The sequence below is a fragment of the Hemiscyllium ocellatum genome, chromosome 31 (assembly GCF_020745735.1).
Source record: "Hemiscyllium ocellatum isolate sHemOce1 chromosome 31, sHemOce1.pat.X.cur, whole genome shotgun sequence".
NCBI classification, from domain to species: Eukaryota; Metazoa; Chordata; class Chondrichthyes; order Orectolobiformes; family Hemiscylliidae; genus Hemiscyllium; species Hemiscyllium ocellatum.
This window is the reverse complement of record NC_083431.1, coordinates 13,560,332-13,577,694: the sequence shown is the minus strand read 5'-3', so window position 1 is coordinate 13,577,694 and position 17,363 is coordinate 13,560,332.

The window sequence follows — 17,363 nt, the reverse complement described above, 5'->3', positions numbered from 1 at the left end:
ACATTGATGCCCTGGGGTTGAAGTGTTCTGAGACGGAAGATGAGGCGTTCTTCCTCCAGGCGTCTGGTGGTTTTACCTCTGTCTGGACTAGTGGGTGAATGGGAGTGCTCCCTTGTAATGGTGTCAGCAGATTGTACATCAGAATTTCAATGTTCCCTGGCAAACTGAAATCTCCCTCGTATTGTTTCATTAAATTCAAGCTAGTTCACTATGGTCATAGTTAAGAGTTTGAATTTTCACAAGGATCATGAGTTACCTGCTTAATTCACCCATCAGGGACTCCAGACAGAAGCATGGCTCTCAGGAAGCTGTGAGTCGGTACATTCAGCAGCATCTCGACTCTCTCGTCCATTTAAATTGGTGTAGGTCTGGAGTCCATATTATAGGAGGAGTGTGATTGGTGTAAAGGAGGGGGTGTAAAGGACATTTACCAGAATGTGAGAATCAAAAATAGATATTGCTGGAGCACCACAGCAGGTCAGGCAGCATCTGTGGAGAAAACATAGAATTAATGTTGTGGGTCTAGTGACCCTTCTTCAGAATACTAAAAAAGCAGCCACACACCTGCTGAGTTTCTCCAGCAATTTCTGTTTTTGTTTCTGATTTCCAACATCCGCACTTCTTTGTTTTTTTTTAACCAGGATGTTGCTTAGCCTGGAAGGTTGTAACTATGAAGAGAGATTGAATAGACTGGGGTTGTTTCATTGGAAAAGAGGAGACTGAGAGCAGACATAGTTGAGATTATATACAATTAAGAGAGGCATAGACAGAGTAGGTAGGAAGGAAATTTTCCCCTTGATGGGGGGGATCACTGATGAGGGGTCATAGATTTAAAGTAAGGGGCAGGAAGATTAAAAAGGACGTGAGGAAAGTCCTTTTCACTCAGAAGGTGTTGGGAATTTAGAACTCACTGCCTGTAAGAATGGTAAAGGCAGAAACCCTCATAATATTCAAGAGGTGTTTAGATGCGCACTTGCAATGCCAAGGCATACAAGGCTATAGGCCAAGAGCTGGAAAATGGGATTAATACAGTCAAGTGGTCATCTTTGACTAGCACCTTATTCTGTGCTGTAGACTTTTATGACTCTATGGTGGATGAGCCTTAGTGGATTAGGGTTTTGAGAGGACCTGCCCCTGCTCCCTCTGAATACTCCTCATTACAGTGCAGACTCTATTTAAATGTTGCCTCCATAGAGTGTTGGATTGCTGCCATTACACATGATTTTAAAAAAATACATCCATTCACATTTGACTTCTAAACTAGTCTAGCATAGATTTACAAGGATGTTGCCAGGTTTGGAGGATTTGAACTATAGGGAGAGGCTGAACAGGTTGGGGCTGTTTTCCCTGGAGCGTTGGAGGCTGAGGGGTGACCTTATAGAGGTTTACAAAATTATGAGGGGCATGAATAGGGTAAATAGACAAAGTCTTTTCCCTGGGGTCGGGAAGTCCAGAACTAGAGGGCATAGGTTTATGGTGAGAGGGAAAAGATATAAAAGAGACCTAAGGGTCAACTTTTTCAAGCAGAAGGTGGTACATGTATGGAATGAGCTGCCAGAGGATGTGGTGAAGGCTGGTACAATTGCAACATTTAAGAGGCATTTGGATGTGTATATGAATAGGAAGGGTTTGGAAGGATATGGGCCGGGTGCTGGCAGGAGGGACTAGATTGGGTTGGGATACCTGGTCAGCATGGACAGGTTGGACCGAAGAGTCTGTTTCCATGCTGCACATCGTTATGACTCTATAACCCACGATTGTACTACCAATTACTAGGAAAGACTTTATGAAGCGTGCAGGGTTGGATGTTAAATGTGACCATGGCACAACCGTTCATGTGCTGAGAACAATTTTTATTTTAAATGTTGCTCTATTTTACCTTTTTAAAACAAATAATTCATGGGATGTGGGCATCATTGACTAGGCCAGTGGTTATTACCCATCTCTAATTTGCCCAAAGGGCATTTAAGAGTCAACCACATTGGGTCTGGAGTCACATGTGGGTTAGGTAAAACCCTGCCTCTATTCCTGACAAAGGGCTTTTGCCCGAAACGTCGATTTTCCTGCTCCTCAGCTGCTGTCTGACCTGCTGTGCTTTTCCAGCACCACTCTAATCTAGACCCTCACATGTAGGTTTAGACCAGGTAAGAGTGGCAAATTTCATTCCCTAAAGGGCATTAGTAAACCAGATGGGTTTTTCCTACATTGGTTTTACACCCATCATTAGACCCTTCATTCCAGATTTTTATTGATTACTAATTTCACAATTTGTTACAGTGGGATTCAAACCTAAGTCCCCAGAACATTGCCTAGATCTTTGAATGAATATACTGCTGATAATATCACTGGGCCATTGCCTTCCCTTGTCTGTTCCCCATAAGATGCTCATGTGATTAACCCTCCATTTGCTTCATTTTAGCTACTGTCCTATCATTAATTGTAGCTTATTTGCCGTGAAATAATATAAACCTTCTGAATTAAAAGTAGTGATTTGAATTGTCTCTGTTACTAACGTTACAGTGGAGAGATATCTGAACATTTGATTATGCTTCCTGAGATGGATTCCTTTGTTCAAAATTATGTTTATGAAATAAGAATAATGAAGGAAAATGCATGAATAGCCCCAAAATCTGACAGAAGGAATTTAAAATCAAAATTTTGCATAATAATAGTGAATCTAATTACACTTCAATCAATTGCTAGTTAAAATTCATTAAAGAAAATAAATCTCAATTACATTTTCAAATACTTCCTACTTTCTAAAACAAGTATAGGAGTGTCCATTTGTAGAATGCTGCTTAGGATTCTTCTCTTGCAATTTATTGCAATGCAAATGGAATCTAAATGCACTCACTGTTGGTTTTTCAATAACAAGGGATAGGATCTGAATAAGCACTGCCTCCAAGGCAGTGTAACAACATGAAAGCTGCCTCGTGCATAGCAAAGCATCCGTAATGCTGTACTTCCTGAAATAAAAGCTGGAACATCATTCAACTTTTGTGGCAGATGGTTCCAGCAAATCAAATAAATCCTCAAGAGCTGACAGATTAAACCTCGACATTCAGACACATTCAAAATGCAAGCTCCTGATCCGTTTCGCGATCTAGGTCAGATAACTTTAACTCTTTCAAAGTCGCAGAGCTCTCATTGCCAAAGTGAACTAAGTGAGTGGTCCAGATGCCCAGGATATGTGCAAGCACACCATTGCAATTAGTGGAATTTAAATTCAACTAATAAAATCTGGAACTGAGAGTTAGTCTCAGTAAGAATTGCCATGAAACAATTGTTTGCCATAAAAGCCCATATGGTTCACTAATGTACTTTAGGGAAGGGAATCTGCCATCCTTAACTGCTCTGGTTTCAATGTGATTCCAGGCCCATTACAATGTGGCTGACTTTGAACTCCCTGCTGAAGTGACACAGCAAGCAATCTGTTTTAGGGTTAATTCAGGATGCGCAACAAATGTCATCCTTGCTGGTAGGGGTATATAAAACTACAGGGCATAGGTTTAAGGTGAGCAGGGAGAGGTGTAAAGGGTCCAGAGGGATAATTTTTTAACACAGGGGGTGGTGAATATTTAGAATGGACTACGAGAGATAGTGGTGAAGGCGAGTACAATTTTGTCATTTAAGAAGCGTTTGGACAGGTACGCGGATGGGATAGGTATGGAGGGATATGCATCAAATGCAGGCAAATGGGACTAATAGTTGTGAAAATTGGGCGGCATGGACAAGTTGGGCTGAAAAAATAGAAGACTTGGCATCTTTGTCCATTTGACCATCAAGATCACAGCAGCCTCAAGAATGATATTAATAAATAGAAGGAAGGGATGAGCTTATTCAAGGTTTAGTGATTGAATGTCTGCAATGTTATTTTTAGGTTGCACAAGTAAAAGAAAGTGAAGGGAAATGAAAACTTTTATGATTCTGAAGAATACTGAGTTTCAGCATCACCACGACTGAGATACAGGATGGAAGGAACAGCTGTTACAAACCCAACAGCAGAAAGAAGGTGGGTAGCTAGGAGTCTTGAAAAATATTCTCCAAGAAATAATTTTCCCATCATCTTTGAATCCTTGAGTGTTCAAAAATTTATTGATCTCAACCTCAAATATATTTAACAATTAAACATCCTAATTCTTTTGGATTAGACAATAGAAGATTAATTTTCTTCTGAATGAATACATTTCTCTGCAAGGTAACTATGAATTGTTGATCTGATAAACTGAGAACCTTGTTCTGGACTGTCCGCCTGTGGAGACATCTGCTCAGTGTGTCAATTGCATTCTAAGAATTGTATACATTTCAATGAAATCACTTCTCATTCTTCTGAACTTCAGAGACTATAGTCCTGTTCTACTCATTCCATGAAGCTATAATAATGAACCTTTGTTGCAGCCCCTCTCAGATAAAAATACCCTTTCTTTACTAAAGAAAGATTGTATACAGTATGCCAGGTGCTTAAGGCTTCCTTAGACTAACACTCCCATCCCTTTGCAATAAAAAAGCAACCCATGCTCATAAAGCAAACCTCTTCCTTGTTTAATGAACAGAGCCTGAAACTGTGAAGGCAGTGAAAATATCTTTTTAAAAAATAATACGCATGCAATCTGGATTTCACAGCAACATTTGAAAACTCAGTGCAAAGCAGAGGTGTAGCAATGACAAAGTGGATCTAACATTTATAGGCTGTGCTTCTTACTGAAAGGGTTAATTTTAGGCATCGAGGGAGAGCAATGCTGGAAGAATAACAGAAGGTTGCAATGTACAGCCTTTAGAATTAAATTTGAATGTCAAATTCTGTTCACATCACATGGACAATAATCCTTCGCTCTGACCTACATACTGAACTAACAATCCCCTGCTTAAAGGGGAATATCAAACATTGGCTTCAATTATATGCCATCAGTAAAATGACGTGAAAAGTTCAGTTTTCCTGCACGAGACATATTTAGTCTACTTAAGTATTGATTGATATCTGATTCGTTTCATCCAATTTTCTTTTACTCATTGATGGGAATTGAGCATCACAGACAAGGCCAGTGTTTATTGCCCCTTTCTAGCTGCCGGGGAGAAAGTGATGGTGAGGTTTGAGCTTGAACCGCTACAGTTAGTGTGGTTTTGGGGCACCCACAGGGCAGTGGGGGGGGGGGGGGGGGTTCAGGATTGGACCCAATGATGGAGGAAGGAATTGCAAAGCATTTCAAAATTAGAAACGTGGTTGACGTGCTGGTCCAGTGCACCAGCATTGTGCTTCAAGGTGATAGGGGTTGTGGATTTGGAAGGTACTGTCGAATGTGCCTTGGCAGGATGGAACAGCACATTTTGTGTTTGGCTCTACCTACTATTGCCACTGAGCATGGGGAATAGGGGATACAAATACTTAAGGTAATAGATGGGATGCCAATCAAGCAGGCCACTTTGTCCTTGGTGGTATTGAGCTTCTTGAGTGTTTGTAGAGCTGCACTCATTCAGGCAATTAGAGGACTTGGACTTGTTCAAGTTGAAACATCTTTGGGAAGTCAAGGGGTTAACTATTCTCTGTAGTACAGCCAACCTCTGACCTAGTTGTGAATTAATGTTGCTGATCCCTTGAAGTTTATTGGTCAGTGACAACCTGCAGATGTTGGTGGTGCAGGTTCAGCAATAGTTTTGCTATTGATCATCAAGAAGAGAATCATGTGAATCCTTATTACCCATGATACTACAGTGTGCACACTGGTCACGATGGAAGCAATGCATACAAATGCACTGTCAGCAAGTCGTGTGGCAAAGAAATAACTTTGAAATGTTTCAGAGTTCAGACACTGGTTTTCTGTACCTATCTTTTTCTGGCAGCATTTCCAGTGCAGTTCTCAGTTCAAGCTCCAAAACCCTTCTGGCTCGCTCCAGGATTGCAATCCTTTCTGAAACATACCTTTTCAATTATGCTTTTGATTCTCTCTCCTAATCCCTTGAGGATTAACTTTGATAAAGGAGAAACATCTATGCAAACTGCTGTTTAATGTCTGCCTTTTAAAGAGCAAAGCTTCCTGCAACACCCTGGTGTTTTACAGGTTATGATTGCTCATCTGTTATATAAAGGATATTGAAATATTTTTATTCCTCCTATTGTTGACGTATTGCTCTCTTAAATTGGTAAATTATCTTCTGCTATTGAACTCCTTGGGCCTTAGTGTTTAAAGTTTGTGAACTTTGAACTTAGTGTCCCTGCTGCCAAAATGTTGGGCAAACAGCCAATTTCTGTACCACAGCCGATGTTCCTGTGTAACAACCATCAGGTGGTGCAGGGAACTTCAAAGGCAAGTCATCTGATCTTCTCTGTCCCACTTGACATGGCCGTGAGGACAAATGGAGCAAGGTTGAGAGCAAACTATATTTGACACCGCCCCCATCCTTCCCCCCCCCCCCACCCCCATTCCATTCGCTCTATTGCCTCAGCCCCAGTTACCACCCTCGACAAGCATTAACAGTTCTTGACAAAAAAGCACTTGCATACTGAACCTGATTAATTGGGCCCTCTTTCATGAGAAGGAGTGTCTGCAGGTCCAGGAGTATTTGATGGACAGGTTTTATATATAACGGCACAGTCAGACATTTGGTGAGGGAAAGAAGTAAATGGTTTTCAAATGTGAATCACCTGATATTTTTCTCATTATAGAATCAATCTCTCCTAAACACACTAATTCCCTTCGATGTTATCCACACAATAAGAGACAGCAATAGGAAAGCAATCGAGTTGAGTATTGGAGCACAATTTAGAGAGACAAAGCTAAGCTTAAAGCAATCAAAAATAAAGTGGTTCAAATGAATCACTGGGAAAGAATAAACTGAGGGCACTGAGAAGCTGAAGAAATCATCACAAAATTTCCATAAAACTAAATTTGTGTTTTAATCGCACTGCACTCATAGTGATGCCAACTTTTCCAATCACTTGCCTTTGTGAATCCTCCTGGTGTTTTGAAACATGGTCAGTACATCGCTGCACCTCAACAACATAACAGCCCATTCAGTTATAACCATATTGCCTTGGCTTTCATTTCAACAGATATAATAAAAACAAATTCAACCTGAATTGGAATTTCCTTGACCCATTCGTAGAGATTCATGTCCAATGGCAGGTTGAAATCCAAGCCATGATGGATTAGCTCCAGAAGAAGCCCCTTGTACTTTCTGCAACTTATCATCACACAGCAGTGGTGACCAACTCCCCATATGACAACAGGAAGCCAGGTCAGAGTGTAGAGTAATAACTGACATGAATGGTGTTGCATCTGCATCACCCCACCCACCCACCCCCCCCCCCCCCCCCAACACCCCCCTCCCCCCAACCCCCGTCCCGAGCTTTTGTTAATTCACAGCAAAGCTGATATTTAAATATCATGGACTATAGCATCAAGAAAAGGGGGAAAAATGACATCCTTCCTACTCACTGCTGAGATAGGTAAAAGGTGCAGATGGCAGAAACATGGATAGTACCTACTCTTTAGATCTTAAATTACAGGAAGGCATTCACAGGCACAAACATGTTTTCACTGAAGAACAGGAAACAATCTAATTTTTAAAATGATGAGCAGCAGTACAGATGTTAGTGTAAGTCAGAGTTAGGAATGTTAGTCCAATGGAGTAGAGAATAATTTCTCGCTGCACGGACAGAATAAATGGAACAAACTCAGAGATAACAATAGTTATTAAAGTATGTTGACCAAACTCTTCAAAAAGCAATCTGGTTGATAGGAGGACTGAAGGCTATAATAATGCAGTGCGGGCCAGTTAGCTCAGTTAGCTGAACAGCTGGTTTGCATTGCAGGGCAGCATCAACATAGAGTCATGGGACCGTACAACACGGAAACAGACCCTTCGGACCAACTCGTCCATGCCGACCAGATATCCTAAATGAATCGAGTTCCATTTGCCAGCATCTGACCCATATCCCTCTAAACCTTTCCTATTCATATACCCATCCAGATGCCTTTTAAATGTTGTAATTGGATTAACTTCCACCACTTCCTCTGGCAGCTTATTCTATACATGCACTGCCCTCTATGTGAAAAAAATGCCCCTTAGATTCCTTTTAAATCTTACCCCTCTCAGCTTAAACTTACGCACTCTTGTTTTGGACTCCCCCACCCCAGGGAAAATTCATTGTGTATTCGCCCTATCGGTGCTCCTCATGATTTTGTAAATCTTTGTAAGGTCACCCCTCAGCCTCTGATGCTTCTGGCAAAATAGCCCTTGCCTATTCAGCCTCTCCCTATAGCTCAAACCCTCCAACTCCTGGCAACATCCTCGTAAATCTGTTCTCAACCTTTTCCTATAGCAGGGAGACCAGAATTATGTGAGTTTAATTCTGCACAGGCTGAGGCTACCATGAAGGGGTATCCTCAACCTCTCTTAGGTTAAATCACCACCAGTTATCTAGAGTATAATTGTATGATTCTCTGGGCCTATGGCTACATTACTGATAGGTACAAAGAGAGATGACCATGTTATTTCTCAGGGCCTTTTTAAAAAATGTATTTGTTCATAAGATTTTACGTTTCTAGCAGAATTTATTGTTCATACCCATCTGCCCGTGAAAGGGAGGTGGTGAACTGCCTTTGTGAACCATGTAGGACTAAGAGGGGAGGTACACCCACAATGCTGACAGAGAGGGAGTCCAGGATAACTGACCCAGTGACACTGATGGAATAGCAATGTATTTCCAAGTCTGAATGGTGTGTGGCTTGAAGGAGAACTTGCATGTGGTTATGTACTAATTTATCTGCTACCCTTGTCCTGGATGGTAGAGGCCGTAATATCCCCAAGAATGATTTTTGTTGTTATAAGGCTAAGTGCTCCAGTAATTAAATTGTTGTACCATAAGACTGTAAGATATAGAAGCAAAAAAAAAGGCCATTTGGCCCATTGAGTATGCTTTGCTATTTAACAAGATCACAGCTAATCTGATAATCCTCGGCTTCACTTTCCTGCCTTCTCCTCCTTACCCTTGACTCACTTATTGATTAAAAAAACTGTCCACCTCAGATTTGAATATATTTGATGACCCAGCCTCAACGATCCTCTGTGATAAAGAATTCCATGGAATGACTACCCTCTGTGAGTCAAGAAGTCCTCCTCAATCTTGTATTAAATGGGTGACTCTTTACATTGAAGTTATGCCATCTGGTCCTAGATTGTGCTACAAGGGGAAACAACTTCTCCACAATAACAAATATGGCTTTCTTAATGCTTATTATCAAGTGTTGAGCTTACTTTCTCTCTCATTTTGTTTTCGGGTTTATTTCACCAAACTTGTGGACTTTCAAAGCCTTTGAAGTTCTGCTTTGTTGATTGATGCCTGTCAATGTCAACATATCGTGGAACAAGAAAGATTGGAACTTGCGTTTGGTGGCTGTCTTCAGTTTTGAAGATTTGTTTTTGATGAGATAGAGGAATTCTTTGAAAACCTTAATGTTCATGATAATACTGAGAAGATACTTTAAGAGATCATCTTTGATCCTATTTTGTTCATACTTCAGTCTCGAAGAAGCATTTGTGGACCATCCGATTCTCAGTGTTAACTTGTAAATGGGGTTGTTCTCTATGAAAGGGCAGTAGTTCAACTAAAGCCATGCCAAATAATGATGGGTATTTTACCAGTGCCATGTGGGAAGAAACCTCAGGTTAACTTACATCAGCAAGTGTAGGATACGTGGAATCCACAAAAATTCCACTTGCCTCAGGCTCTGGATTCACTGGAACACAGCCCAGGAATGAAAGATTGCAAGGAAGAAGAAAATCAAATCATCCCTAGGGGGATGAAGAACTTCAAACAACATTGAAAAGATTCCATCAATCAACATGTCAACTTTAACTCTTAGAAACTGGGCTTACTGCAAAATTGAGACGGGTCGAGAAGGTTAAGGGGAAATTTAATTGAGGCATTCAAATCATGAAGGGTTTTGATAGAGTGGACAAAAGGAAAAGGGTTTCCAGAAGCAAAGGGTTGGTAACCAGATGACACACAGGTAGGGTAATTTACAGCAAAAGAACCAAAGGTAAGGTGAGAAGGTTTTTAACTTTGGCTTTATACAGTGCATTGTTATGACATGAAATGAAATGCCTGAAAGGGTTTTATAAACAGGTTCCATATTAATAATGACCAAAAGGAAATTAAATGAATACTGGAAGGGAATAAAACTGAGGGAGAACCAGGTAATATCTGGGGAATGGCACTAATTGGATAGATGTGCAGGTTAGATGAATTGGCCTTGGTAAATTGCCCATAGTGTTCAGGGATGTGTGCATTAGTCAGGGGTAAATGTAGACTAATAGGATGGGGGAGTAAGTCTGGATGGCTTACTCTTCAAAGCGTCGATGTGGACTTGTTGGGCTGAAGGGCCTGTTTCCACATTGTAGGGATTCTATAATTCTGTGACTGAGATCTTTAAAATCAACACAATGAGTCTCTTCTTATGCTGTATCATTCAGGATTCAATGATGTTTGAGTAATTTGAAATGTCTGTTATTCAAGTCAAATATAAACCATCACAAAATTGATTTGCATGTTTTAAACTAGTTATTCATAATGTTTCCAAATGAAACCTACAGTATGGCGCCACATGATATTCTGAGACACATATCAATAATTCAAACTACTGCACATGCTAACATGTTTACAGACACAAAAAACTACTGATGCTGAAATCCAAGGTAGACAGGCAGGAGGCTGGAAGAACACAGCAAGCCAGGCAGCATCAGGAGGTGGAGAAGTCAACGTTTCGGGTGTAACCCTTCTTCAGGACTTGGGATGGGTGTGGGGGGAGCTGCAGATAAAGGGGATGGGGGAGCAGGGTGGTGAAGTGGGGATAGTTGGAAATAGGCAGAGGGTACAACCTGGTTGGTCAATGGGAGGGATGAATCCGGTAGATGGCTGAGAGGAATGGAAGGGAGGGAGGGGATGGAAAGGGAGTCTGCGGATGGTAAAGGAAGTTATTCAAAATTGGACGGTGACTGGGAGATCCTTGAAAAGTTCCCAGAGTTTACGTTTGGTCTCACCGATGTAGAGATGACTTCATCGGGAGCACCGGATACAGTAAACTGGGATGGAGGAGAGGAAGATCAATCTCTGTCTCAACTGGAAGGAATGTTTGGGACACTGGGTGGAGGTGAGGGGGTTGGTGAGGTGGGGTTGTTGGCAGATTTTTCATCTTTTCCAATTGCAGGGGAAGATACCTGGGGATTCAGGGGAGTGGAGTTGTTGGGGAGAGTGGCGCAACCCAAGGTTTGTGAAGGGAACAATCCTTTTAGAACACAGAGAGGAGTGGAGAGGGGAAGATGTTCTTGGTGGTGGGGTCTAGTTGGAATCGGTGGAAGTGCTTAAGGATGATGTGGAATACTTCCGCTAATTCCAACTAGACCCCATCACCAAGAACTTTTTTCCCTCCCTACCCTTCTCTGCCTTCCACAAGGACCGTTCCCTTCGACAGTCTTTGGTTTGAGCTACTCTCCCCATCAAATTCCCTGAACCCCCAGGTTCCTTCCCTGCAACCGGAAAAGATGCAAAACCTACTAATACACCCTCACCTCCATCCAGGACCACCAACACTCCTTCCAGGTGAGACAGAGATTCATCTCCCTCTCCTCCATTCCCGTTTACTGTATCTGGTGATCCCAATGTGGTCGTCTCTACATCGGTGAGACCAAACGTAAACTCAGGGAATATTTCAAAGAGCATCTAAGCCGGGCCCACAGGGGCCGACCGGACCTCCCAGTCACCGTCTATTTTAATTCCCATTCCTACTCCCTTTCTGACATGACCATCCTTGGCCTCTTCTATTGCCACACACAGTGAATCAGACCACAAATTGGAGGTCTTCATCTTCTGCTTGGGCAGCCTACAGCCCGGAGGACTCAACATTGCGTTTTCCACTTTCAAATAATTTCTCTTCCCATCCCCTGATTCCCTTCCCAGCCCCTTCCCCCTCACTTCCATTCCTCTCAGCCACCACCCGGATTCATTCCTCCTATTGACCAACCAGGTTGTACCCTCTGACTGTCTTCATTTATGTCCACCTCACCACCCTGCCCACACTACCCCCTTTACCTGCAGCTCCCCTTACACCCAGCCCCAGTTCTGAAGGAGGGTTACACCTGAAACATCGACTTCTCCACCTCCTGATGCTGCCTTGTTTGCTGTATTTTTCCAGCCTCTTGTTTGTCTAACATGTTACAGGGCATCAGTGCAGTTTGACTTTCCCTGTGGAATTATAAATGGAGCAGAGTGGTACACATTGACAGGTAAGAATTATATCCTTGGCAGATAGTATAAATGGAAATTGGAACAATAGTGTAAGAGAAGTTCTAACTCCTGCCTAGTAATTCTCAACGTGTTACTGATCTCTGACCAATGTGCTTCAGTAACTTAATCTCTCTGTCCTACTGCAATTTGAATCCAAGCCATTGGCAAATTGCATTCTTCCAAGAGTACAACTGACTCACAGGGTTTAGTAATAGATTTAATTATTTCTAGCCTTCTGCGTGGTTTATATTACAGTTCATAATCACAAATTATATTGACACATCCTCATATCTCACTGCAGCATTCCACCTGAGTAAGTTGGAATCATCAATAGCCCTAAACAGAGCCAGAAACAGAAAAGGGTCAGCTCCACTCAACTCAACCCGCCAGGGTCAAGCACAGACAGTGGATAGAAATGGTAGGACCCTCAAGGATAAAGAAGTCCCTGGGTATCTGAGCAGGAGAGCCTGTAGCTGATGCCCAGCATTGAATGACCTTCAAATTCATCACCTCAGTGGATAAACCGGGCTTGGCCAACAGCTGAAGCTGCTTACAGTCAATAAGTTATTCGGCTCACGTTTATCTTGTACTGCACTGTGAGCACACATCCATCTGTCCAACTTTGGATAATCACTGTCACTGGGTAATAGGATCCAAAAAAGATCAGTGTTGAATATTACATCTGCTTGCAGATGAAACCGACGTGGGCTGATTTCCTCCCTGCAGTTGTACCACAGAATCAAAAACCCTTTTCTATAAGGGACTGGTTCATGATTTTGTTATTTGCAAAACACAGAAGAAATCTTGCTCAATGGGGTCCATTTTCTAGACAGCTTTACAAACTTTAAAGAAGAAACTTCCAGAGATGGCCATTTCCATTGGCCGGAGGAGTAGACAATTTGGGTCAAGACAAATGTTTTTCTTGGAAACTGAAATCTGGACATTTCTAAAAGTTCTGCAAATTGCCACATTCTTCCAATTCGTTTTTAAATTACATCTTCTGAAGTATTCCCATCCAATGGCATTTTCTCAGAGCTGGATATAAATAATTAATCTGACAAGTTACTTTGCAGCAGCAATCTACTAAAAAATGCTAAAAGATCACAAGTACCAAAGGAGAGGATTATGTACAATTTGCCTTCTAGGCTTAGCTCATCACTGGAACACCAAAATGTAGCCTTTGTCTGAACAAGTTTTCTTTACTTAATTATAAAGTCCCTCAAGTCTCTGGCTCAGTTATGACTCAAAGGCAAAGACAGCATCTGACCTTTTTTTCATTATTCTTTCATGGGATGCTATCAACACTGGCAAGACCAACATGCACAGCCTATCCCAATTAGCCCTCGACCTGAGAGCCTCGCTGGGACATTTCAGAGACCATCAAGAGTCAATCATATTGCTCTGAATCTGGAGTCATGTGGAGCCCAAAGCAGGCAATGACAGCAGACTTCCTTCTCTAATGGACATTGGTGAGCCAGATATGTTTTATAACAATCAACTAGCTTTGAATTCCAAGCCCCAAGGGGCTGCACGGTGGCTCAGTGGTTAGCACTGCTGCCTCACAGCACCAGAGACCCGGGTTCAAATCCGGCCTCGGGCAACTGTCTGTGTGGAGTTTGCACATTCGTCCCGTGCTCTCCGGGTGCTCCGGTTTCCTCCCACAGTCCAAAGATGTGCAGGTCAGGTGAGTCGGCCATGCTAAATTGTCCATAGTGTTAGGTGCATTAGTCAGAGAGAAACGGATCTGGGTGGGTTGCTCTTCGGAGGGTCGGTGTGGACTTATTGGGCCGAAGGGCCTGTTTCCACACTGTAGGGAATCTAATCTAATCAAGTTTACCAACTGAATTTAAATTCCATGAACTGCTATCATAGGATTTGAACCCATGAGCTCAAGACATTAATCTCGGTCTTTACATTACTAGTTCAGTGGCTTTATTAGTATTTCTCGAAGTCTTCAGAGTGTATGTGCACAGGACACTAGCTTTGGGAGGTACCTGGCCTTTACCCACATATGGTTAGATGGTCGTGGTGTGTGTGTCTGACCCCTGTAGTCTAACACAGGTGATGACATCAGTCCTATTGTGGACGTTTGTCATTCTGCTTCAAAGCATATCGTTAATGTCCACCAACCACTGGTAAACAGTTTCCATTTTGTACTAGTCACGTATTGAACTCTGTGAGCTATCTATATCAGGATGGTCATAGATCTAAAACACCAATCAATGCTGCATCTCAACTAGATGTTTGTGATCTTGGACAAGACCATCAAATTGAAATTACACTCTGGCCAGAGACCAGTAAACCTTCTCCAAAGTTGACAAAGTATAAAGCTTTGAACAACAATAAACTTTTCTATACAATGTTTGAATAATAATACAATCTGTAGTACTTCATAGAATCCCTACAATGTGGGTGCAGGCCATTTAGCCTATCGAGTCGACACTGACCCTCCAAAAAGCATCCCACCCAGATCCAACCCCCTACCCAATTCCTGTAAACCTGCATTTCCCATGGCTAATCCACCTAGCCTGCACATCTCCTGGACACTATAGGCAATTTAGCATGGCCAATCCACCTAAACTGCACATCTTTGGACAGTGGAGGAAACTGGAGCATCCAGAGGAAACCCACACTTGCACAACATATTCTAACACCCAACACTGACATGTGGTGCAAATAGGGAATAGACTCTAACTAAATACCGCACAGAATACATTAAAAAGAAAATACATCAAAACAGATCGATCTCTCAGCTGGTCTCCCCAGACAGGATGGGACCATTCGCCACAGCAGACTCATCGCTACAGATTACCGACTGCCCTTTGATCGCCGAGGACTCTTAGCCACTGGCCACTGAAGACGATTCCGCAAACAAGCAGATTCGCCACCGCTGATGAGCCTGACTATATAACATTGTCATTATATTGGTTAAGGTAGTGTTTGCACTGTTTCAGTAACAACTTATTTTCGTTACAGGAGAGCTTTTTTAAGCTTGTATTTTTTTTTCCATTTACCCTCAAGTCTTCAAAATGCAAACAGAAATTATTAGTAAATGTGGAAATAAAAAGTTTTACCACGACGGTTTTATATATGTTTTTGATAAACTATCCAAGAGTGATTCAAGTATTAAGTTTTGGCGATGTGAACAAAGGGGCCGATGTAATGGACGGATCCACACCAAGAGTGGCACTGTGATTAAACAATAAGTGAACACACACACATTCCCCTTCCACAGCAAGTGTCCAAGTTGTGAAAGTGAAAACAAGTTTAAAATGTCGTGCAGAAGAATCGCAGGAAGTACCGAGTGTTCTTATTAACGAACCTCAGTCAGTCCTAGCATCTTTACTGACGACAAGCAGCATGAAAAAAATAATTCGATGAAAAAGGAATGATTTTAGTTTAGCGTCACCAAACCCTACTGATCTTCAGCATTTGGTGATTCCAATTACATACAAAATATATAAGTGCATAACTATCAAATTCATTCTTTAATATTAATGTGAGATTTTACTGCCATTATAAATATATTTCCCTTTTCTGGTTAGAGTTTGTAACTCATTTTTATATATAAACCAATAAAATGATATTTATTTTATCTCTCTTTTTAAAATCAATATGTAGTATGTAGTTGTATAAATAAAGGGGACTGAGAAGTATGAAAGAACAGGCGGGAGTGAAAACAATCAGTACATATATATATTTCCGGTGGCGAATGGTCTTCAGCGGTCAAACGACCCCAGTGGAGAACTGGCAGTGGCTAATCAGCCGTTGGGAATCGTCACCAACCCCTCCCAGACATTGAGGACATGATGGGAGATCAGATCTCATTAAACTTCACAAAGGATCACATTCTTCTCTTTGTCAGTCTGGCCTTCAAACCTCCTCTGCAGAGACCCTCCATCATTGACCACCTCAACAACTACTCCAGTTCTGGTTCATCACTCTCCTTTCCTAGATCCATACTCCCTTGGACTCTAGAAACACATTGTGTAAACATCACTGAATCAGTACTATTCCTGGATCTTTCTGAGTTCTAATCATGCTGAGTTGCATACCACAAACACTGCTTGTGGGCCTTTCAATCTCTCTCTCAGCTGTACTGAGATATTAGTGGTTCGTGGCCTTTTCTGAGCTCCCACGGGTCTCAGGACCTCCCTGAGTCCTCACTAAACAAACCCATGGAGTTCAGTTGCCAACCCAGCCCTCCGAACATGGACCCTACTCCCTATCTGCCTCTGTCTGTATTCTTTAAACTTCTCCAGCAACCCTTCCCCCAAACTGTCCTGAATGATCTATCTTTGCAATAGACCTCTCCCTTGTTGCTGGGCAGAATTGAAGTTATCCAGCAAATGTTGGAAAGGTCTGTTCCACAAGTGTTGCCACAATAGATTACAATACAAAACAGGACACAAGTAGAATATTTAATCACATATGACACTAGTTAAGGAGAGCTGAAAATGTGTTGCTGGAAAAGTGCAGCAGGTCAGGCAGCATCCAAGGAACAGGAGATTCGACGTTTCGGGCATAAGCCCTTCTTCAGGAAAGGAGATACTAGTTAAGGAGATACAATTATCGCAGTGGCTGTTGTTTGGGGAAAGGAAATATCCAGAAGGTTAGTGGATAATATTCATTTGAGGATTGGATTCAGTCATAATACAGTATGTGATCAAATTGGCCAATTACACTCATTATCTTAGCTCATAGCTGGTTGGCTGAAGAATTGTCTGTCTCTTGCTGAATTACACACAAGAGTTGCGTGAGCCTTCAGGAGAAAATGAGAAGTGAGGAGTGGGGAGGAAGAAACAAAAGTTTCAAGGCAAACATCGAATGCACTTTACTCCTCATTTCACAAGCGGAATGCAAGATTATAGTATGTATGGGGTGGATGTCTAGACATAACACTGGAACTGACGTGTTGTAAATACCCACAAGCTGATGAACTATGATTACGAAGGAGCAATGTTAGTGTATATAAGATAAATACAAGTGGGTAAAATAACACATGGAAATTCTCACAACCAAATGATGGTCATTTAAAAAGCTAGTATTGGCAATGTACGCACAATGCTGTAAAGATGAG